Genomic DNA, 24,825 nt, shown 5'->3' with positions numbered 1-24,825 from the left:
AGAGTTGGTTCCGACTCATAGCGACCCTATGCACAACAGAGCGAAACACTGCCCAGTCCTGTGCCATCCTTAACAATCGTTGTTATACTTGAGCTCATTGTTGCAGCCACTGTGCCAATCCACCTCCTTGAGGGTCTTCCTCTTTTCTGCTGACCCTGTACTTTGCCAAACATGATGACCTTCTCCAGGGACTGATCCCTCCTGCCAACATGTCCAAAGTATGTAAGACGCAGTCTCGCCATCCTTGCTTCTGAGGAGCATTCTGGTTGTACTTCTTCGAAGACAGATTTGTCTGTTCTTTTGGCAGTCCATGGGATATTCAGTATTCTTTGCCAGCAGCACAGTTCAAAGGCGTCGAGTCTTCTTCGGTCTTCCTTATTCATTGTCCGGCTTTCACATGCATATGATGCAATTGAAAATACCATGGCTTGGGTCAGGTGCACCCTAGTCTTCAGGGTGACATCTTTGCTCTTCGATACTTTAAAGAGGGTATCCATATGTTTCCCACAACCCCACAGCAGACTTTCCCTCAGGTCTTGTTTGGCCAATTGCAGTTGCATGATAGATAGACAGCTGCCGTAAAGTTGACTCTGACTCATGGCAACCTTATGTACAGCAGAATGAAAACGTTGCCAGATCTTCGTCATCCTCATGATTGCTGGCGTGTTCACGTTTATCTTTGTGGCTGTTGTACCATTCCATCTCACTGATGGTTTCCCTTACCTTCGCTGGCCCTCTGCTTCAATCGAACATGATGTCCTTCTCTAGCGATTGACCCCTTCTGATGACACGTCCAAAGCAAGCATGTAGGACTATGTTCTGTTGTGATCTATAAGGTTTTTGGTGGTTAATTTTTGGAAGAAGATTGCCAGGCCTTTCTTCGTAGTCTGTCCTAGTCTGGAAGCTCCACTGAAACCTGTCCACCATGGGCGACCCCCACCTGGTATTTGAAATCCTGGTGGCATAGCTTCCAGAATCATTGCAACATGCATGTCACCACAGTACAACAAGCTGACGGATGGGTTGCAGTTACATGTCCCTTCCTGAATCAGACACTGGCACACAGAGTGGGATTATCCCAATTGGCTCAGACTGATTGGCTTTTCCCAGTCTTGTTCTTGTCATGGCACCCATAGAAAATGGTAACATTTGGCATGCACATTGAGTAAGCAGAAGGGACTGCTCACAGCTTGAGGTGGCTGATATATGTATGTGTGTGAGTGGAAGGGATGGGTTGCGGAGAAGACTCTGGCTGCCCTGCTCCTGCCTGGCTGCCTCAGTGGCTAAAGGGATAGATCTCTGAGTAGCTGTAACCCGTTCTCAGGTTAAACTGCTCAGAATTTACTCCTGAGCTGGGATAACCTCACCTTCCATGGGGAAGTGGCTTTATGGACTGAGAACTCCTCAATTACATTGAAGCTTTACTTGTAAGAGAAGATGGCTGTTGGATAGATCCTCAGCAGGGACTGCTGTGTGTCCGTTTTTTGTCTTTGGATACATTGAAATAAATGATGACCTCCCAGAAGAGAATAGGCGAAGGCTGTTTACCCAGAGCTTGCTGTAACAAGGGAGTCAGCCACCATCACTTGGGTTTGGCAGCAACTCAAAAGGCAAGCAGGAGCCTGGGGAAGCTTTGCCGTGGAAGAAGGGGAGGTTCCAGGCATGTCCTCATTGGAGGCTGTGGCATGGTGACGCTGGAGGCGGGCCAGAGAGAAACAGGGCATCCAATGCCAATAGTTAAGACAGCATATTTGGCTTTTCTCCATTTGGACCTAAATTGAAAGTGGAATGGTGGGATTAGGAAAACTGTCAGTTATTGATCAAGTCCTGGTTGGGCTGATCATTACTGAGTTTGTGGATTGGCTTCCTAGACTGGTGGCTGCAGATTTTCATATATGGTCTGGCCAAGGTCTGTTTGTCTTTTCAGTCTCTTGTGTGTGTTTCTGATCTCTTTCTTTGAATCATTAGCGCCTTAGGGAGAAAGTCCTGAGTCTTGCAAATGTGACGTGCTCAGTAATTTGTATATTAAACGGCTGGACGTGTGCCTGTGTGCTTGACCGTCTGATGCCTTCCCACAGCACTGACCTCCTGTAATGCTCCAGGAATAGGCTATGAGGTGGGCCTTGCAGAGAATTTACACCCTAGGGACGGAGACAAACAATGCCTGTAGAATGAAAGGTTACGTTCATTCCTATTTGGGAAACAGCAGGGGGCAAAACAGGGCAGTCCACCTCATAGGGGGTGGTTAGGGAAGGTTTCACTGAATTAATAACATCTCAACTGAGATATGAAGAAAGGATCAGAAGAAGGAATTAGACAAGCAAAGAGTGAGGGAAGAGAGTTCTTGAGATGGTTTTGTAGTTTTGAACCTTGCCACTACGTCTTAGCTAGGGATCAGTTTGTTTTGTAGAAATGAAACAGAACAAACAGAAATCGAAACAACAAAAGATGGGTTTTTTGCTACAAGACCACAGGACAGCTTACAGGTTTGAGGGCAGGCTGAACACTTGGACCAGGAAGTGGTTGACCCTCCTGATTTAACTGGTGTGGGACAGGTAAATGGATCAGCATGTCCGCCACACACTGTCTCCATCCTGAAGAGCAGTTCACTCTCCCAGAGCCCTGCAGTCTCTCCCTGCTCTTTCTGTAGGCTGGCTTCTCTGCTTCTCTAGGCGTCTGGGTCCAACTTGGCTCCCAGGAACTCCCTGTGCCCCATTCAGGAGGCTGATAGAGACTAACTGGAATTCCTGGGCCCACTCTTGCTGGAGCCAGCTGTGGCCAGGGCACAGCATCCACATTGCTGGCTGCCTAGTTACTCCTACTCCCAGGATTGGGAGAGACTCTTCTATAATCCAGGAAGGTGGAGTACAGGGCAGGCAGATGGATTTACACCCCTGGTAAAACCTGCTTTTCAGTTTCTCCAACTACAACACTACTAGGGTCCCAATGATGTAAGGAACTTAGTTACCCTTTGGGTTATTTAGTTGAATATGATGCCTGTAGGGTCCTTATGAGTCAGAATTGACTCAGTGGCAATGGGTTTAGGTCTTTTTTTTTTGATGACTACAACTGGTATTTAAGAAGTAGCTACTGATGCTGATAATAACAAAGTTGAATGTGAGCTATGCCATGGTTTTTCTCAGTGGTGCAGGTCAATTAAATTCTTTTAATGGAAATGCCTCACAGTTTTGCAGATGAAAAACCCTTTGTAAATGCCAGTCTGCATCTTTAAATCACTTTATAATTACTTGATTCCTGTTACAAAAGTAATGTATTTGCATTCCTAAATATTTAGAAGGAAATATCAGCCAAGGAGGAGAGAACAGAAATTGCCTATAATCCTACTACCCAGAGATGACTACTGATGGCATTTTGGGGTGTTTCTTTCCAGGTGGTTCTCTGTTCAGATATGTTTTAGAAAAGAGGTACATACTGCTTTTTCACTCCACATTGTATTGTGAACATTGAGCACCCTTTCCCACGTCACCATGGAGGGCTGTGTGTGTTCCATGGTGTGGCCGTGGCCTATGGAAGTAGACGTAAAGCTCTGTGAAGCACATCTGCTGTTGGATGTGATCCTTAGGCTGAGGTGGACTTGAATCCTGACCCTGAGGTCTGTGTAGCCCTGTAGATACTGACTGACTGACCTGGGGAAGACTGACATGCTAGTTGAAGGTGCTGAGAAATTTAGTGTGTGTGGTAATGGCCACCTTGTCCCCTTGACCACCATTGTCCTGAGGATAATTTGAATGAAGCTGATTCACTGCTTTGCAAGGAGGAGGGCTCAGCTTGAGCATTCCTATAAGGCGAACAGTCAGCCTCCCCTCAGGCGGTCCAGGAAGCTTCTTTGCTGCTCAGGTCAATGGTGGCCGCTCCAGACTGCACTTGCCTCCCCTGATAAAGGCAAACAAATGCAAGCAAGCCAAATTGCTTTGCTCCATCTTATCCCTTCTCCAGAGTGAACCCATAAATGCTACAAAAGCAAAGTGATGAACATTCCCTACACGGAACTCAGAAAACCCCCAGCCTGCTTAATCCTTTTCCTGCTTCACTTGGGGGATGGGGAATCTGTTTCTACTTGACCTGAGAACAGAGGGATTGCACAAATGAAGATTGGATGCCATGCTAGAAATCACCAGTTGTGCTTTCTCCTTTCTGCCAGAGCCAGGGTTCATTTTTCAGTAGAGCTGTGTCAGTGGGGAAACGTGCCGCTCTTTCCAGAGTTCCTGAATTCACTTCCAATGAAGTGGTGTGTCTAAGTGCATTCTGAGGAAAAGTAATTTGCCATTGTTTAAACACAGAATGTTCGTTATAGTGCATTCTGAGGGCTGGAGGCCATGGCTTGAGTTCCCCGCCTCCCCCCCGCCCCCACCGCCCCAGTATGACTCCACAGGGAGGTGAGCGTAGCTGGCAGCTAGAAACTCTTGGAGAGAACCTTCCACTAAGAGGTGCACGGATCACAGCAGCCTTGCACTAGCTCAGAGGCTCACCAACTTGCCCTGGCACTTCTGTGCATGCTGGCCCTTCTGGTTCAAGGCAATTCTCCTGCAAAACAGGCCATATTTTTCCTTGCTGGTGTATTTGCTTGCAGACATCTGCAGAAGCTGTTCTGGCAGGTTTGCCGACCCCGAAGCCCTCAGATTTTTGATCCCACTCTCCTTGCTGTGGGCCATCCCACCCTGGGGTTCTGGAGGACTCTCTAGCAGGTCTGCTTCAGTCCCTTCATCTCAAAGAAGTAAATGCAAATTTCCTGCCTGTGTCTTATTTAATGTGTGTCTGTACCTTCCGGCTGTCTTGGACTAGGGGTCTACAGGGCCATTCGGTTTGACACCAAAGGCACTGTTTGTGTACAGCCAGTCATAATGAATAACTGTAAACATGATTAGATGCCTGCCCAAAGGGGGTGTTAGCTGAGACGTGTGTGAATCTGCTTGGAGGGGCAACAGCTGAGATGTCGGAGAAGTTTACCATCTCCTGGGCAGAGGCACTGGGAGAGTGTTTTCTGTTTCAGTAAATATTGCAGACACCAGACTGCAGACGTCCCTCCCCTGGCTGCAGGTGCTGATCCTTCTGATTTAGAAAGAGGGAAGAAGTACTATTGGTATTACAAGTGTACCAGATTCAGAGGGAGGAAGAACTAAAAACATAGGGGGCTTCAAAGTGGGAGCCCAGGATGCATCTGTGAAGACGTGTTTATGAAGAATCCGGTCACACATGATGCTGTGCCAGTTGATGTCACTGGGACCTGGTAACTGGCTCCTTTCTTACTACCAGCCCAGTTGGCCTCAAGTAGACTCTGACTCGTGGCCACCCCGTGTGTGTCAGAGTAGAGCTGTGCTGCATAGGGTTTTCAATGGCTGATTTTTCAGAAGTAGATCACCAGGCCTTTTTCTTTTTTTTTTTTTTGAGGTGTCTCTGGGTGGACACAAATGCTAGGTTAGCAGCCAAGTGTATTAACCGTTTGTACACCCAGGGACTCCCCACTTTCTCTGTAAAGATGAAAAATTCTGATACCGGCACACAGGAAGATATGAGGACAGCAGAATGAAAACGTGCGGGTGTTACATTGTAACACCACAGAATCATTATTCCATTGATATTTGTTATGACAGTGTAATCTGGTCCAAAAATGTAGCCAGGATTTTGAGATTATGATATAATCCAGGCAATGTGGTAACCATTTTTCTTGGATTATTTTATTTAATCTTTCCCATAGGCCGTGGGACAGATGTTCTTCTTCAGTATTTAACAGATGAGGGCATTGAAGTTCAGAGAGGTTAAGCAACTTGGCCAAGACTACACAGCTTGTAAGAAGGCGGCACTTTAAGGGAGAGTGCAGAGGAAATGTTTGTCTAGTTAGGTCATGGGAAAGAGGACCTATTACTTCTCTGAAGAGGCCGAGAGAAACTGATGGGATTTGTGCTGTGTTCTCTGACACCTCTGCACAAGGTTAGGATATTTGAGGGTGGGTAGCCGCTTGCCTTAGGCATGTAGGTGCTTCTTTCCACAAAGCTGATCTTTTTTTTTTTTTTCCATCCATTCATTCATTCGCAGTTGATTAATTCAGTTTCACTCAGTTAATTTTTCTATATATTGGGCACTTGCTGGTGTTTTGTTGAGAGCTAGGTGTTAAGAGCAATACAAAGATCATCAGCTAATTGAGAATCTTATTGAAGAGAAGCGTATCCAGGGAAAGCTAGAATATCCGGCACTTTGTGGTGAGTGTAGCAAGAAGTAGCAGAAATCCCGAGCTTGCTCCAGAAGTTGTTGAGGTGACCTCCAGGTAATGTGTCTCCTCCCATTGGGAACCCCAGCTAGTATTCCAGAAATTTGGTCTCAGCCCAGGGACTAGTATTTGTCCTGCACCATCAGGCACAATGAAGAGACCTGTTAACAGAACACGATTTCTTTCTGATGGGTAATTCGTGAGCTCAGAAGTGTATGTCTAAGAGAGGGGGCGCATAGATGTGGAGGAAGAACCCTCAGCTCACAGAGCGCAGTTCCCTCTGGGACACGTATTTGGAGACAGCCCCAGATGTAAGTAGCTGTGAAGTAGAACACAGCCTGCTCTTTTGTGCCTCTACTTCCCAGAGCTATGCCATCCACACCCCTCCTCCAAGCACCCCCTCTTCATGCAGGTTCCTGCGGGTTCTCTGTGCCCTGCCTGCCTCTTTTTGGTTGGCGCTTATCCTTTAAACAGAGTTCCTGGGTGGCGCAAACAGTTAACATGTGCACTTGGCTGTTAACCAGAGGCGCCTGGGACAAAAGGCTTGGTGATCTAGTTCAGAAAAATCAGGTTTTGGAAGATCTGTGGAGCACAGTCCTGCTCACATGTGGGGCTGCCATGAGTTGGGGGTCAACTGGTTTTTACCCTTTAATCAGAGGACAGAGGGGTGTTGAGGATTCTAATATCATTTACTCTTTAACATGAATTTAAACCAGTGATTTATTACAGTATTTCATATGGCACATGAGATGATTTTTATATGGTATGTGAACGAACACTTTTTTTTTTGGTTATTCACATGAATTTTTTTTCAGTTCTCTTTATGGCAAATGATACTCATTGGTGATATAAAATTATCTTTTTCAAAAAATTAACTTAGGTTTGCAAAATTGAGTTGATTTACAGAAAAATACTGTATCAATGATAGATCATTCGCTGGCAGATATTACAAAAATCACGAAAGGGGTATGTGAATTGAAGTTTTGGAACAATTATATTGCTTTATCTGGCTGTATGTGCATTTCAAACCTTATCTTTAATTTTGGAATAATGTGTTTGGTCTCACAGGAAGAGAATTTAATTGATCAGGCTGAGGAGAATAGCCCTGAAATCTCACTCCATAGGCAGCCACCTACTTCACCCTGAAGGGCTGTGATTCATCTGGTTTTTCTGTAGATGAGAGGCTTCTCTTTTCCAGTTAAAGGTTACACTTCACAGAAAGGGACTGTGCCTTCCTAGTATCCAATTTCGTGTCACAATGTGGCGTGTAGTCATAGGGTTCTTCTTCCTTAAATGCTCCTGTGGGCATCGACTGATGCTGGTGTATATAAAGTAGACATGGGGCCTAAAGCAGCCGGAACGAGTAGGCGCAGCTATCTAACCATACGGTTACAGAACAGAAATGTAATGGAATATTTATTTCATGTACCAAATGTGGCACCTGAATCTGTTCCTGACTGAACCATTTTTCTCTAAGGGACAGGAAAAGTTGTCAAAGAGAGGTTTTTTTTTCTAAAAATAGTAATTAAGGAAGAAAATAGAACAAGTAACTGCAGTTTTAAGTGGGCCTGATTTGGCAAGATTCTGGGGCTTGCTAACTAGAATACTTGGTAGAGTTTTTGGTCCTTGAGTGGGTCTGTCTTGAGGCAGAGCAAGCGAGGGAACACAGGGACTGTAAGAGCAGCCCGTGATGGCAGAATTAAATGAACTTGCTGGTAATGTGTACATGACAGTATAGGTGACATCTTGGGGTCCCTTCAGGTCTCTGATCCTGAATGATTTTTTCTTAGCCCCACAATGTGTTTGTCTTGTTGGGTGCTTCCTGGGAGTAACAGAAGGATGCTCGTTCCTAAAGATCTGTGGTAACATCTTTTCCTAAATGCAGTGAAGACATTTGCCACGGATTGAATTGTGTCCTCCCAAAATGTGTGTCAACTTGGCTAGGCCATGATTCCCAGTATTACGTGATTATCCACCATTTTGTCATCTGTTGTGATTTTCCTATATGTTGTAAATTCTACCTCTATAGTGTTGTTGTTGTTTTTTTTTTTAATAGTGTTAATGAGGCAGGATTAGAGACAGTTACGTTAAGGAGGCGGGACTCAATCTACAACATTAGGTTGTGTCTTAAGTCAATCTCTTTTGAGATATAAAAGAGAGCAGAGGGACATGGGGACCTCATACCACCTAGAAAGCAGAGCCGGGAGCATAGCGAGTCATTTGGACTTGGAGTTCCTGCGCTGACAAGCTCCTCAACCAGGGAAAATCGATGACAAGGACCTGCCTCCAGAGCAGACGGAGACAGAAAGCCTTTCCCCTGGAACTGATGCCCTGAATTTGGACTTCTAGCCTCCTAACCTGTCAGAGAGTAAATTTCTCTTTGTTATAGCCATCCAGTTGGGGTATTTCTGTTACAGCAGCACTAGATGACAAAGACAATGTTATTACTACACAAAATAATTTTTCATCCTTCTTGTAGATACAGACATTGGTATTTCCACAGTATGTATTTGTTTCCTTATTTGTTGTAGCCTCTTGATAATTGATGCAAAGAGATGATTGAACAAGATACAGAAAAAAAAAAAAAAGTGAAGAGTGTTGCTATCATTGCTATGCTGAGTCATTACTTGGTTGGGTTTTTATCTTGTTTGAGTGCCAAATCCCAGCAAACACTTTCTGGAATTTGTAGGCCACAATTATGATTGACTGCAAACCCCCTTCCTTACACTTTCATTACAGGCATTAATATAGTGAATTGCTGTATACATTGCTTGACCGTGTGGGGGAAAGGAATGCTAACAAGACCTTCAGCAGCTCTATAGTTTGCAAAGTCAAACTTGTGTTTTCAGACTGCCCAACCATTTGGGTAGCATATGTTTTCTTATTGGCCTAGCCAGCCAGCTGCTGAAGGGAGGAAATGATTGTTTTATGTCTTTTTTTTTTTTTTTGTGGCATATATACCAAAAAGTTGGCCTCTTTAAACATTTCTAAGTGTACAATTCAGTGACATTAATAACATTTGCCATCTTGTGCTACCACCACTATCAATTTCCGAAAGTTTTCATTGGCCAAATGGAAACTCAGTACCCCAGCAGTAATCCCCCGTATCCCCCCCTCCATAACCCCTGGTAACCCCTGATAAACGGTTATTCTTCTGTGTTTGCCTATTCTAGGTATTTCATATAACTGGGATCCTACCAAATTCATTCTTTAGTGTCTGACTTGTTTCGCTCAGTTTATGTCAACTTCTTATAGAAGTATAACATACTCACAGGCTTTATACATTTGCAAGTCTTAAGTGTATAGATGACAAGGAGCTCTGGTTGCCCAGTGGTTAAAGTGCTTAGTTGCTAACCAGAACATCAGCGATTCCAACCCACCGGCTGTTCCTCAGGAGAAAGATGTGGCAGTTGGCTTCCATAAAGATTTACAGCCTTGGAAACCCTAAGGGACAGTTCTACTCTGTCCTACAGGGCCGCTGTGAGTCGGAATTGACTGGCAGCAGTGGGTAAGTATATAGCTTGATGGATTTTCGCCAAGTGATCATACTGTCTTCTAGGCACTACCTGCTCCTAGCCTGGGCCACCCTCATAGACTGGTTTTGCCAAGTTTTTGAATTTTATATAAATGGAATCACACTGGATGGGCTTCTTTGTGTGTGTCTTTTTTTTTTTGGCTTTAACAACGAGAAATTTATTTTCTCACAGTTCAGGAGGCTAGAAGTCCAAGTACAAAGAGCTGGCTCTAGGGAAAGGCTCTTTCTGTCGGCTCTGGAGTAAGGTTCTTGTCTCTTCCCCTTCTCCTTCCTGGCTCCTTGGAGACCTCCAAGTGTCTTGCATCTGTCTTACCCCTTCTCTTCTTGCTAGCTTGCTTTTAATCTTTTTTATATCTCAAAAGAGATTGATTCAAGATACACCCTACGCTATTCCTGCCTCATTAACATAACAAAGAACACATTTCCAAATGGGATTATAACCCCAGTCATAGTCCTTAGGATTTACTACACATATTTGGGGGGTACACAATTCAATCCATAGTATTCTACCCTTTGGTCCCCAAAATTCGTGTCCTTCCTATATGCAAAACACATTCACCCCATCACATCATCCCCAAAGTCTTAAATCCACTCCAAGTCCAAAATCTTATCTTTTGCATCATTTAAATCAAATATGGGTAAGACTTAAGGCGTATTCTGTTCTGGGACAAAATTCTTCTTCATCTGTGAACCTGTAAAATCTAGGATACAAGTTATCTGCTTCCCAAGTGCAGTGATGGAACAGGCACAGGGTAGACATTTCCATTACAAATGGGAGAAATTGGAGGAAAAGAAGGGATAACAGGGACTAAGCAAGTGCAGAACTTGGCAGAACAAATGACATTAGCTCTCAAGTTTTCTTAAAAATTATTCTCTGTTCTCTGAGACCACCTGGGCAATGGCTGTCCTCCAGACTCTGGGTGTTGGCTATGCTCCTTGGATTCTGGGTGGAGGCCCCTTGACCTTGGGCTTCAACTCCGCTTTCCAGGCCCTCTGTGATGGTAACTCTGCTCCCTTGGCTTTAAGTGGCCTCGTTCTCCTAGTCCTTCTCAGTGGGCCCCCTACCCCCTCAGCCCTGGCGGGTCTTATTCTTTTACTTCTTGGGCATGGCAGCCTCTCCCCCTAAGCTTTGGGTGGCATCCCCATCCTCCTGGCACATCTTAATGGCAGCCCCACACTCTGGAACCAAGTTGGCAAAGATCTGTCTCTTTGAAACCTAGGAGGCTGCAGCCCCACCCTTTGAGATCTAGGAAACCGTGGCCCCACTATTTGAAACCAAGAAGGCCTTGGTTCCCGTGTTCCTTCCAATAGTTCTGCTGATCTGCGAGCTGTGTATGGCTTCTTTTTGTCAATATTATATTTGCGAAATTTGGATTTTTTTTTTTTGTGTGTGAATAATGCAGGCTCATGGGTATCAAATGAAATAAGGTGGGAAAATACTTTGGAAACTCTAAAGTGCCTTGCAAATATAACGATGGGTTGGCTGACTGGGTATTTAAATAGTCTCAGGTACTTTTAAGTGTTTTGGAAAAAAAATTGACATTTAATTATTACTAGTTTAGTCACACAATTTGCTTGTGCAAATTTGACAGGAATTTACGTAGGATAACTCATTTACATCCTAATAGATAAAACTAAGATTTTGACGTTATTAGGGTTCCAAAGGTCATTTTAGGAATGTACTCCCTGAGGTTTATTCTTGTACATGCTAGTGGATAGCTACTTATAATTGACTAATTAAATGGAAGCTGAAGTATTTTTAAACCTAGGGCTATATCTTAATATTTCTATCTTTTTGTATTTAATTGCATGTCTGGGTGAAGAATCTATAACATTGCCACTGTCAGTGTCACAGTATACATAGGGATTTGCCCTATGGGTTGGACTGCACATTGCATTATCCTTTTCTGCAAGGCCAAATATGTAAAGGTTTTTGGAAAAGAGCACCTCACACACCCAAGACCCCCAAAACCCCCTCATCAAAACCAAGCTAAACCCCATCTTCTCATCAGCACATCACAGTGCCTAAGAATATGGATTGAGTCTGTTGGGTGTGGAAGTAGGCTCCTTAGCTGTGCTAAGTAAGCCTTCTTCTCTCCTCTTAAAATGAGGATAACAAGAGCATCTCTTACTGATGGTTGTTGGGTGGTGCCCACTAACAGAGAACTTAATGCAGTGCCTGGCATGAGCTACATGCTCAGTGAATGTTAGCTGGTATTGTTACTAGCATTTTCTTTTATATTTTTCGCCTTAAGACATAGGGTTTTAATAGTTAAAATCAAGCAGGCGGTACTAAGAAGAATTCCTGCTTAAATTGTAAATAAAAACACATTTCTTTACACCATTCCTCCAGTGGAACAGACTCATTTAAACTCTATCCAGACCAATGGGCTGCAAGCTTGATAGAATTTTTTATTTTTACAGGAAAAAAAAAAAAAAAAACCCACAAAACTCAGAAAATGGTGGTATTTTAATGCTGGAAAAAATGCAGTATCATTTTTCAATGTCTTCCTGATGACAATCTGGTTATTAGGTTGTCAGAATTTTTTGACAAAATGTAGTGTCAGACTACCTAATTACATTACTTCAGAGTCCACTGGGGCCGCTGATCTGTTTTCTAATAATTTTTGGCCGGAGTTGTTTTGTTAAAGGCAAATGTATCCGTCATGTGAGAAATGTTTGTTTTTTATGTTCACTAGTCTAAACATGAAAAATCCACTTAGATCTGATATTGTGGGTAGCAGTAATAACATACAGTCCTTCTCAGAGCCCAGATGTCCCATCCATCTGAAAGTTTTAAGTTGTGGAGAAATGTGTAAGAGTCGAAAGTTCTGCAGGTTTTATTTTATTTTATTTATTTGATTTCAGTATTGGAAAACACATGATGAAATCAGCATTCTTAAAAGTGTGCATTTAAAAATCACTTTTCATCCTCTCCTTTTTTTTTTCACTTTTAAGATCAAGAGTTACCTTATAGATTGAAAACCTGAACAATGGAGAATACAAACTAAAAGAAGTAGTTTTACATATCTTCCCCTGTATCAGAGCAGATTCAGTTTTTGTTGAGTTGGAAGCTCATGCAATTTGTGAGGTCCCTTTAAGAAAAGGAATCCAAAATTATGAATCCAAAATTAGGTACAGAGGTGGTGATTCCATTCAGTGACTTGGTTCCCTTTCTTCCGAGATCTCTTTATCAGAAGGGCTTCTTGGTGTCCCCTCCTACCTGGAACACTGATTCCTGTGACTCTCACACTCACAGAGACCCACAGAAGTAGGGGTCCTGAAGCTTAAGCTTCTTTAGCATTGTATCAATCCTTCTCTGGCTATGGGAACATGCTACTGAGTCAGTGGAGATATGAAGCTGAGATGGCATCTAGAAAGCTGAAGAAGATATTTAGTTGGAGTAAGAGCTGTGAAATTGAGTTTCAAACCTAGAGGTCGACATTGTAGATTCTTAAGTCAACTAGGAAAAAAAAAAAACTTTACACAAAGTATAAAGCTTTAAAGGTAGTACTGAAAAGTAGAATAATTTCAGAATATATAGCTTCTATGAATAAATCATTCTAGTGAAAAACTATTAGAAAGAGTATTAATAAAAAGAAGAGGTATTGATGTTTTCCAAAGGTATGGATTTCTGTGGATGATTCACATGTAAGCTTCCTGGGGCAGAGAGATATCTGACCTTGACCTCTCATGTACATCTTTATGCTGTCTTTGGAATAAGATGATCACAGCACTTCCTACTGTCAGGGAGGCATGAGTTGCTGATCTGTTATTTGCACAATCCAAGAATACTTCTTGTCTTTGTCACCCTTCTTGCTTCAGTGGCCCAAACTCTGGAGAGAGCTGTTCAGGTAAGAGTTTCTGTCTTTGGCCCTGGGGTGCCCTATAACCCACAAAAAGCTTAAAACCCGGGTCAGCCTTTTGGTTTTGTATATTAGGCACTTATCTAAATACTTATGGCCCATGACTTTGTGTAACATTCAGAGATTCTGGTATCCGTCAACTGTAACTGGCTTATACAAAGGAGAGCAGAGATCTTGGCTACTGCCTCATCTATGCCATTCCGAGGGATGGCAAAACACTCACTGGTTTGGGGACTTAGGTTCGTTACCACCAATGTTGTAAAGTCAAACTGAGTCTGCAGTACCTGTCGTGTGTGCGTTGTCTAGTGAAAGATTTTCCAGGGCTCAGCTTGGTGACTTTGATGGTGGTGTCAAGCTGTCATTTGGGTAAAGGGTGGTGAGAGTGGCAGAGATGGACAGAAATGGGCTTTAGGAGATTCTGTAGTGGATTTAGGAATGTATTTTACCTCTCTGGCATTTCTTCAAGAGAGATAAAGGTTTAAATTACTTGAACTACTTTTAATTACTCCTTGGTTGCACAACTTTTTTTTAATAATGTGCTTTGTGTGACAGACTGTACTTTTTATGAGTTACACATCACTACTTTGTCTTCCTTCTTCTCTTCCTTCCACAATAAGAGTAGGTAACCTTACTTAGGAGCCCTGGTGGCTCAGTAGTTAAAGCACTCAGCTGATAACTGAAAGGTCGGTGGTTTGAACTCACTGACCACTTGGCAGGAGAAAGATGTGGTAGTCTGCTCCTGTAAAGATTATAGCCTTGAAAACCCTATGGGGCAGTTCTACTCTGTCTTATAGGGTTGCCATAAATGAGTCAGAATCGACTCAGCGACAAAGTGTTCTTAGACCTTACTTTAGTCATGTTGGCTACTGTTTTCTCATTCTTTGATGGAGGTTTCACAGCAGTTTCATTAGAATCCAGGTTTTCTCCCTTCATTTAACAGATGAGGATATGCAAACATAGGAAGTTGTGCTTTTGTGGGTTCCCCAGCATTATAAATGCTCTCCCTCAGCTCTGGAGCCCATCTGCCTGACTCCTACCGTGAATGCTCTAGAAAGACTGATCAACAGGCCAGTTTGGGTAATGGTGCCCTCACCAGCATCCCACTGCACGTAGGTACATATAACTGCATGTTGACATCGTAGATACCCATCTAATTTACATAGATACAATGTTTTCAAGGTGTTTAAAAAAATCAGAATAGCCTAAGACATGTGTGCAAATAATCTCCTGAAATTAATGAGTAGAAAAGATGTAAAGATATACAGTGTCTTAACAACTGAAAACAAAGTTTGGCGTGGCTAGAGCAAGTAAAAAATTCACTTCCTACACAGATATCTGCCAAATCAAGTGTTTTCACTTGGAAGTTAACCAACAGTTGGGCTGTAAAGATAGTATGGTGATTTTTTGTTTTCCTCCAGAGTAAATTCTCTGAATATATCAAATTTGCCAATGTAGATGGATCCTACAAGTCTCTAAATCATTTCTGGATGCTCTGTATTTAATGACACGCCTATTCATTTAGAAATTCAAAATGATTATATTTACTCACCTAAATTACAACTCTAATTAAATGTCTCTTTCCTCAGCCTTGCAGTATAATTGTTTTATCATGGTGGTTCCTGATTTTGAGGCTCTGTACACATTGTCAGTTGTATTCGCTTTAGAGTCGGTAGTAATGAATACATCCACGTTTTGTAGGCGCCACAAGATCTTGAGTTTCCTACTCTGTTTTCGTGTTTCTTAAGCAGGATGGGAAGCATAAGTAAATGCAAAAACTGAGTCCACGTGTCAAAGGGGGCAAGATAAATGTTAGTACCTTTTCCAGCAGCCGCGGTTTCCTTTAGCTGCTCTTTTACATCCAGCATTAGTAGGGGGACCCCCACCCCATCAGCCTTCTGTGCGGGGTCCTCACATAAGTTCTCAACTACTGCAGGTCGCGATTCGACCAGAAGAGTTCTCCTTCAATTGCTTTTTGCTTTAGCCGATGCACAGTCAGAGTCCAGAGTGCTACAGAAGACACAGGTAATAACAAACAGGGTGACAAGTTAGAAGAGACACGCCGGCTGTGATGACTCAGTGGGAACTAGGTTGTGAGCGAGGAGTGGTGAAGACTGGAGATTAAGGCTGCTGTTAAAATGTGTGTGAAGCTCCCTCGCCTCAGCCTGGCTGGGTGTGCCCAAACCTCCTGCCAAGTAGTCACTTTTAACTGTTAAATTTATCCCTCAATTTCTTTTTTTATAGCCTAGTAGTCTTTTTAGGTTTAGGTTCTCACAGGGTAGAGTGGTGATAAATTTGTATTTTTTCTGTGAAACTCTTTTCTACTAAAAGCTTGTTGGAAAATAAGAACTATGTTTTGCAAATAAGCATTAGAGATAAAATGGACTATGTTTACATATATTCTCCTGTGAAATGCTGTCCATCAGAGATACTTCCACCAAGACTTTCTAATAATAATAAATGACAAAGGTCTTAAGAAACAACACAGACACAGAGAGAGAAAGGAAAAAAAGAGAGAGAGACTGGTTGTTTTTAGTCCTTGTGTAGACACGGTTACTGGCAAATAAATTACCCAGCACCTTTTAGACTGATAGATGGATAAGCAAATTGTCAAGCCAAATCAAAATATAACTGAATTTTTTTTTTTTTAAAGAAATATTTAAAATATTTTTCTTACCAGCAGCTCCAGCCAGAACACAGCACAAGGAGAAATTGACATTATACCCTAGAGACAAGATGACAGGACAGGTTGTAAACTAGTAGCCTACAGGCCACATCCAGCTGTAGATGTATTTTTTTGTTTTGGTCTTCCCAGCACTTAAAAAGCATTAATTTAGTTGTCAACACTTTAAAACTGAGTTATTTAAAATGAAGTTTTTAGTTTTGAACGTCCCTGGGGAGATGGCAGCGTCCAGCCCACTTTGCTCCATGGTGGCGTTTCCTGGGAGCTGCCTGTGTTCGTCTCCCAGTAGCCACAGTCCTGGCCACTCCTCATCATATCCTTGTCTTGAGGCAGAGAGGTGAGGCTCTGCACTGTTTATTTTGTCTTGGGTGGGCCTGCTTGAAGGAGCCCTGGTGGCGCAGTGGTTAAGAGCTCTCAGCTAACTGAGAGGTTGGCAGTTCAAATCTACTAGCTGCTCTGTGGGAGAAAGATGTGGCAGTCTGCTTCTATAAAGATTACAGCCTTGGAAACCCTATTGGACAGTTCTACTCTGTCCTCTAGGGTTGCTATGAGTTGGAATCGAATCAATGATAACACGTTTGGTTTTTAGAGGCCTGCTTGACTCATTTACATTACCTGCCTGCATTTGTTTGTGACTCAACTAAGGGAAACCACAGTAGCAGCCTTCTGCACCTGCTTTATAAGCGAAGAGAAGCTTCCTGTGTGCTGCAGATGGAGAACTACCACCAGTGGGGCCAAGGGAGTGGATCTCAGGAAACAGGGACTTGGGCTCAGTGATGGAATGAATCGTAGTTACTCGACTTCTCAGCCCTGAGCCTGTCACAGGAAGTGTCTGGACACACTCAGATGACCATCTATCAGAGAAAATGAAGATGGAGTTCCTCCATTACCTTAGCAACTGCACTCTATCCCCTTCAAGAAATTCTTCAGTGCTCAGATTAAAAAAAAATATTCAACTGCATAATATAGTTACATAATTCAGAAAGTGCTGAAAGGTGCCCAGTGGAAAGTGAACCTCCTTCCACTTCTGTCCCCGACACTCTAGGTCTTCTCCCAGAGGAAATCTTCCTTACCAGTTCCTGTGTCTTTCCAGAGATGTTCTACGTTACGCACACATATGTGTTTTTCCTCATATAAATGATGACTGGCTACACATGCTCTGCTGGCCTTCTGTTTTTTTAAAGCTAAATTTATCTTCATGTCGGTACACGAAGGGCGGCCTTGATCTTTTTAATGCGTGTTCTCTGGTATAGATGTGTCATAATTTATTTAACCGTTACTGTATTGATGTATAATTGAAATTGTTTTCAACCTTCCAGTGATAAAATTCTGTGGCTCCACAATCTTCCTGTTTCCGTTCGCTTTCCTTCTCCCCCATGACTTTGATTTTACTGACAAGACCAAATAATCAGCAAGAAACTCTTTATCCACCCTAGGCTGCAAATGCAGGCTTCTTGGGTCACAATAATATCAATCAATCAGCAATCTCTGTCTCTTGCCCTCTCTCAGAAGGAACCACTAAATTGCATTATAAAAGGATAATTGAGGGAATGTGCTGACTATTCCAAGGGTGGTTATGCTATTCCACACTTCTAATCAGTGCTTCTCAGACTTCAGTGTACATAGGAATTATCCGGGGATCTTGTTAGCAGCGCAGATTCTGATTCAACAGGTCTGGGGTAGGGCCTGGAATTCTGCATTTTTAACAAGTGCTCAGGTGATGCCCAGGCTGCTGATTGGAAAATCATACTTGGCTTAGCAAGACTTTGTTGCCATTCTGCATTACTGGAGAATAATGCTGAGTAGTAGTTGTTATTGTTAGGTGCCATCAAGTCGGTTCTGACTCATAGCAACCCTGTGTACATTTATTCATTCTTCTGGCAGTCCATGGTATATTCAATATTCTTCTCCAACACCACAATTCAAAGGTGTCAATTCTTCTTTGGTCTTCTTTATGCAGTGTCCAGCTTTCACAAGCATAGGAGGCGATTGAAAGCAATCAGTGTTGAGTATTGTTTAATGTAATATAGAGCAGCGTTGCTTAGATTTCTCAAAAACAGTGTTGTTTAGAGTTGACAAAAACCCATAATCACTCTGTTCTGCAGGCTGGGGAGGTGAATTTGGTGGCCAGTAGTTGTATCTTTTACCTATGTGAAAGTAGGATCAATAGGGTATGCTTAGTTTCTCTGCCAGTAAATTTAGTAAAATCCTTGATTTAGGCATACGATGTGCTTCAGTTGGCATACTGTCAAATTATTTTAGTATAGAAACTGAGATTATAGAGAATAAAACAACTTTTAACATCTCTTTTTTCCCCCCATCTCTGAAGAGGTTATTTACATATTCCTTCTGGGGATAAAGGGTAGAAAAATTTAATTACAAATTAAAACCAAGTTGTGGTGACTTATTTATCTCCTTTCGCTAGACTGTAAATTTCCTGAGGATGAGAATTGTTGAATGGAATTGTTTGTCCTCTTATCAAAGGTGTGGGGGGGGGGGTAGGGTGGAAGGGAGCACTTGCCCCTGTGTGCAAGCCCCAGGGTGTGCCAGACGAGGCGCAGAGTGGCGTAATGAGGTGCCCCAAATGTGAAAGGCGTCTGACTGAGGCAGCTGGATGGGGGGGAAGGCGTTTCTGCTGTGTCTCCAGCATCAGTGTCTGTCCACCTTGAAATGGGGGAGTGTGCAGAACTTAGAGATTGCCCTGGGAGCTCGTTACCTTCACGACCCCTCTGCCACTTGTAAACTTGTCAGTTTTTTGCCCCTTTGCACACTTTTTGTTTTCCATCTATTCAAAAGCATTTTTTAAAAGGGGACCCAAAAACATATTTACTTCTCATCACATTTTATTTTTCTGTATGGTTTAAACTAATTTAATATTGCTTACAACTAAATTCATATTAAAGTGACTATCACTTAAAATTTAAAGTTTTTTAAAAATAGTATTTGAAATAAGTTTGAATTCTTTTTCTAAAATAATATTTACTTTATTTCTGGTGAAAATGTATAGAGCAAAACATGAATCCATTCAACAGTTTCCACAGGTACAGTTCAGTGACATTAGTTACATTCTTCACTTTGTGTCAACAATCTCAGTATTTCTACTCAAATTGTTTCACCACCCTTAACTTAAATTCACTGCTCCCTGAGTCTTCTCACCTGTACTGTAGATTTACTGTTATCAATTTGATCTTATATATATAATCTTTTAGGAGAGTGCAATACTAGAGGCATACGTTCCTTACTAATTGAGCTAAACTGTTGTTTAGTCCAAAGGTGACTACAGGGGATAGTTTTGATTAAAGGTTTAAAGAATATCTCACAGTGATAGTTTCCTGGGTTCTTCTAGTCTCAGTGGGTCCATTAAGTCTGGTATCTTTAAGAATTTGAAGTTCTGTTCCACATTTTTATCTCTTTTGAAAAGGATCCATCAATCATGGATGTGGTCAAAATGGTCTCTAATGGTAGCCAGGCACTATCTAGTTCTTCTGGTCTCTTGACAGAGGGAGCAGTACTTCATGGATGCAATTAGTCCTGTAGTCCATCTTGCAGCTTTTAGGACCCTAGGCACTACTCACCGATTCAGGATGTAGAACAGAAACTCTAAAAATAGTATTATGCCAATTAAGTCTGACTTCTTAAACCAACCTTTCAGGTTTTTAAAAAATAATTTTCAGAAAAATGTAAAATCATGACTCTCATACAGGTATAAAAATGAACATGTGTTATAGATTTTATTTTCCTTATGTGAGGGAATCAGGGAGATATTATAACTGGCTCAAAGGAAAAGTCAAAACAGCACGAATTTTGTGGTGTAAAGGAATGTTGGAATGAGTTGCAAATGGGGAGGAAGTCAACTGAAATCACTGCCTGACAGGACAAAATCTGTGTATCTATCAGTTACCTACAATTTAGAAAGTGGTGGGAATAGCTCAAAGAAAACGAACAGGGCTAGAATCTGACAGCCAGGAAGGGTATATTATAGACACGTCATAGTTTCCCATTGAAATACAATAATTTTTTTTTTCCTACAAGGTAAATACCATCATTGACTTAGGTGTATACCCCAAATATTGATTTGCAGTTTACCTTTGGCAAGTACAAACGGACCCAGTATTTGAGGATGAGCATACACAAGCAAATGATAAAGAAGACATGGAGATCAAAGAACTCGTGGAGATCAACATGTTATGTATTGCCACAGAACACTGGAAAAGCTGAAGACGTTTTATAGCACACAGCCTATATCCTTCAACTTTATAACCTAAAGACTGAAAAGACAGGAAAAAGGTGTTTTTCCCTGTAATGGAAAAGTTGAACTTCATGGTATGAATTGACTGTACACCCAGATGGAGTTGTTTACGAGAATTCATTTTCATAATTGAGCATACTCCCTTGAACCAAAAAATATTTAGAAAAGACAGTATAGTTGGAAATCAGCAAAAACAGTTTGAAAGCATGCCTGGAACTAAACTCGTATTGTTTAGGAGCCAGGTTGAGCCAACAGATGCAGAAGTGGAGACACTGTGTTGTCTTCGTTCAGAGGGTGCCAGTTGGAACACGGCATTGCTCAGGTTGAGACTTAATAAATCGCTGTTATGAGGTTGACTAACATTGGCACTGTGAGATAAAACCAAATCCAAAACCAAACTCACTGTCATTGAGTCGATTCTGACTCATAGCGACCCTACAGGACAGCATAGAACTACCTCATAGGGTTTCCAAGGAGTGGCAGGTAGATTCGAACTCCCGACCTTTTGGTTAGCAACCGAGCTCTTAACCACTGAGCTACCAGGGCTCCAAATACATTATAGTACATTATACCTGTTGCTGTGGAGTCGATTCTGACCTATAGCGACCCTATAGGACAGAGCAGAACGGTCCCATAGGGTTTCCAAGGAGTGGTTGGTGCATTTGAACTGCTGACCTTTTGGTTAGCGGTCATATCACTAAGCCACTGCGCCACCAGGGCTCCCACAGTACATTGTATTTAATATTAAATATAATATAAATATATTATGTTTAATATCAAAAAACCTGTTGCCATCAAGTTGATTCAGACAAGGCGCAGAGTGAGATTCTGAAGTGACGTTCCAAGGTGCCACAAATAAGAAGGGCATCGAACTGAGGCAGCTGGACAGAGTAGCACTGCCCCACAGGCTTTCCAAGGCTGTAAGTCTTTTCAGAAGCAGACTGCCACATCTTTCCCCAGGGAGTCAGCTGGTAGGTTCAAACCACTGACCTTATGGCTGGCAGTCAGGCGCTTAACCACTGTGCCACCAGGGCTTCCATTATATTTAGTAAAAAAAGAGTAGGTTATATATACATATTAGGAGATTCTGCTTAAGAAAAATACTGGATTGAATCCTCTTGTTAAAGCAGATAATTGGCTCCTAACCCACCCATTCTGTAAGCTCATATTTCCACGGGTTTGATTTTGATATTAGACCTTCTGTGTCAAGAAATGCTTTTGTGTTTCCTCCAAAGAGAGGCTGTCCCTGTCCATCCTGTCTAGACCCCTCCCCTGGGTTTCTCCATCATCACAGCATGCTGCCGTGTGGATGGCTCCTTCTTCTTTACCATTTTACCTCTTGGTGCTCTGAAATGGCACTCACCACAGTCTGTGGCTATTTTTTTTTTTTTAATTTGTTGATTTGATTGGATTATTGTCTGGCCCCTTTTCTCTTTCAGGATGGCAGGAGCTGTATCTGACTAATTCATACAGTGTCCAGCAAGGAGTAGGTGCTTTATGAATACTTGTTGCCAGAATGACTGAACAACATTTATGAAAGTGACTTATTTTAGGAGCAGCAAAGATGCTCTCTAGCTTTCTCTATTATAAGTGGATATTTAGAAAATTGGTTTTTAAAAAGGCTGGTGTCAAACACAGATTCTAGTTCAACGTGAAATAAGAATCTGTATTAAAAATAAAACAAACATGCCGTAGAAGGGACCAATTATTGCTAATAAGGAGTCTAAAAATATGGAAGCTCCTTTATATGTGAGGTTTATAAGTAAAGACAATCAGGAGAACCAAATGCCAGGGCCCAAGAAGTGCTCTGAAGAATGTCCAGCTTATTTTAGCCCACAGCAGGTCTGGTGAGTGTCTGTGTTCCTTGCACGAGTGATACAGTGAAAGCAGAAGTGTCAGCTGTGAGGAGTGGAGGGAAAAGCACTGGACTCACCTGGATCAGGAGATGACCAGGGCGGGCTGGCAGTGTGCCCTGGGGGAAGTCCACTAACTCTTCTGACTGAAATGACAATTCTCAGTGGCAGCATACCTTAATTTTATTATAAATCATTGGCAAAAAAAAGTGGTGGCATTAGCTAGAAGGCAGCAATGGTACACAGTTTTGAATCCCCTCGTCCCCAGCCCCTCTAAGAGCCAGCCCTATGATGTTCTGTTGATTCTCTTAGGCGAGAGCACTACGCAGCCTTTTCCTGTGGTGGGTTTTCAGGCTTTAGAGTCTGGGCAAAGTTGTGATGATGATAGTGGTGATGAAATTAATGATACATACAGCAATAGCAAAACTCACTGCCATCAAGTCAATTCTGACTTATACTGATCCTATAAGACAGAGTAGAACTGCCCCATAGGGTTTCCAAGGGGCAGCTGGTGAATTCAAACTGCCAACCTTTTGGTTAGCAGCTGAACTCTTAATTACTGCACCACCAGGGCTCCAAATTCAACACTCCCAAAAAGCCTACTAAACCGTTGTCATAGAGTCGATTCCGACTCGTAGCAACCTTAAAGGACAGAGTAGAACTGCCCATGAGGTTTCCAAGGAACGCCTGGCGGATTCGAACTGCCAGCCTTTTGGCTAGCAGCCATAGCTCTTAACCACTGTACCACCAGGGTTTAATATGAAAATAGTAGCTATAATTTAATTCTTATATATCCTTTGTCAGTTGCTTTTCTAGGCAATATGTATATATATTACTTTTAAGAAGAAAGTCTGATAAAATCCTATGAGAGGGGTTTTGTTATTATTATCCCTGTTTTCCTGATGAACCCTCAAGCTTAGAGGGTTTAAGTAACTTACTCAGAGCCTCCCAGCTTTATATATTAGGTGACTCTGAGCTCCATCTTTATTCACTGCCGGTGGTTTTCTAGCTTTAACAAGCATCAGATTCACTGTAGGGCTTGTTAAAACCCAGGTTGTTGGGCCCCACTTTTAGAGTTTCTGAATCAGTTGGTCTGGGGTGAGAACTGAGAATTTCCTGGTGATCCTGCTGGCCTGGGGACCACATTTTGGGAACCATTCCCCTATACCATTTTGCTCCTGCTCCATAAAAGACTCAAGCTGTATTCTTTCTGTGTTTTGCCTTTGTTCTGATTCAAAGTAACCAGGAGGAATTTCCAGGCTCTCTTGGATTTTAGAACTCTTTGGAGGAGGGGGGAGGAAATTTCAGGAAGTTTCATTTTGATCTAGACCCTTCTAAAGTCAGGATTGCCATTATTAGGCCTTATAACAGGTGATGCTTGGCACTTAACGTTGAAGTATAGTCTTTTCCTTGCCCGTTGGTCAGCTTTAAACCAGAAAAACCAAACCCATTGCCATTGAGTCGATTCCAACTCATCGTGACCCTATAGGACTGAGTAGAACTGCTCCACAGAGTTTCCAAGGAGCACCTGGTGGATTCGAACTGCCCACCTTTTGGTTAGCAGCCGTAGAACTTAACCACTATGCCACCAGGGTTTCCTGGTCAGCTTTAGTCCAGGTTTATTCTTCTGACTTTGCATCTGAGTCTTCACAGCTTGTTCCATTCATTGCCCCGTGGATTGATTGATGGCTTCAGTGATATACGCAAGAACTATTATTTGAGCCCTCTGCATGCCAGGCACCTGGCTGGGGGTACAAAGGTGAGGAAAACCAGATATGGTCCCTGTCATCAGGTAGCATTTATTCTAGTAGAAAATAATAGACATGAGTCAGAAAAGTCAAATAGATACATGTCAGTGGTGTTAAGTGCTACAAAATAGAGGTACATGGCATAGTGAGAGCATGTAACAGGGAGATTGGGTGGAGAGGAGGGGTGGTCAGGGAAAGCCCGTTTACGGAAGTATTGATTGAGCCAAACTGAAGGAACATTGGGAATTAGCTAGGTCCAGAGGATGGCATGGTGAGGAGGGAAGAGCAGTTCAGGCGGGGAATGGCATGTGTGGAGACTGGTGTAGTCATACAACTTAAGAATCTGCCTTATGGACTAACCTGAATATTTGTAGTACGATACCTATACATGTATTAAAGGATAATTTTCAAAAAACGGTAAAATCATGATTCTCCTACAGATATAAAATGAATAGGTGTTAAAGCCTTTAATCAACTCATAATGAGAGAACCAGGCAGATGTTACAACTATTCAAAAGAGAATTCAAAGAACAGACACATTTATGGATCAGGCATATTGAAATGAATGTTACAAATGGAGGCAAAACTGGTTCGTGGGGGTGTGGGCGAGGAGTCAATTGAACCTCTAAAAGAAAGGACAGAATTTTCATGCTTACAGACCAGAATTG

The 24,825-nt window shown here is 42.3% G+C and overlaps 1 protein-coding gene across 4 annotated transcripts in view; it reads left to right on the top strand.

The window, feature by feature from the left end:
* The window catches only part of FHIT (fragile histidine triad diadenosine triphosphatase), a 1,766,300-nt gene that overhangs the window by 57,306 nt on the left and 1,684,169 nt on the right, over window positions 1-24,825 (top strand). The gene's annotated exons all lie outside the window — the stretch shown is intronic.

The sequence above is a fragment of the Elephas maximus genome, chromosome 20, assembly GCF_024166365.1.
Source record: "Elephas maximus indicus isolate mEleMax1 chromosome 20, mEleMax1 primary haplotype, whole genome shotgun sequence".
In the NCBI taxonomy this organism is placed as follows: Eukaryota; Metazoa; Chordata; class Mammalia; order Proboscidea; family Elephantidae; genus Elephas; species Elephas maximus.
The sequence above is the reverse complement of the archived record's forward strand: the minus strand, read 5'-3'. Positions and strand labels throughout refer to the sequence as shown.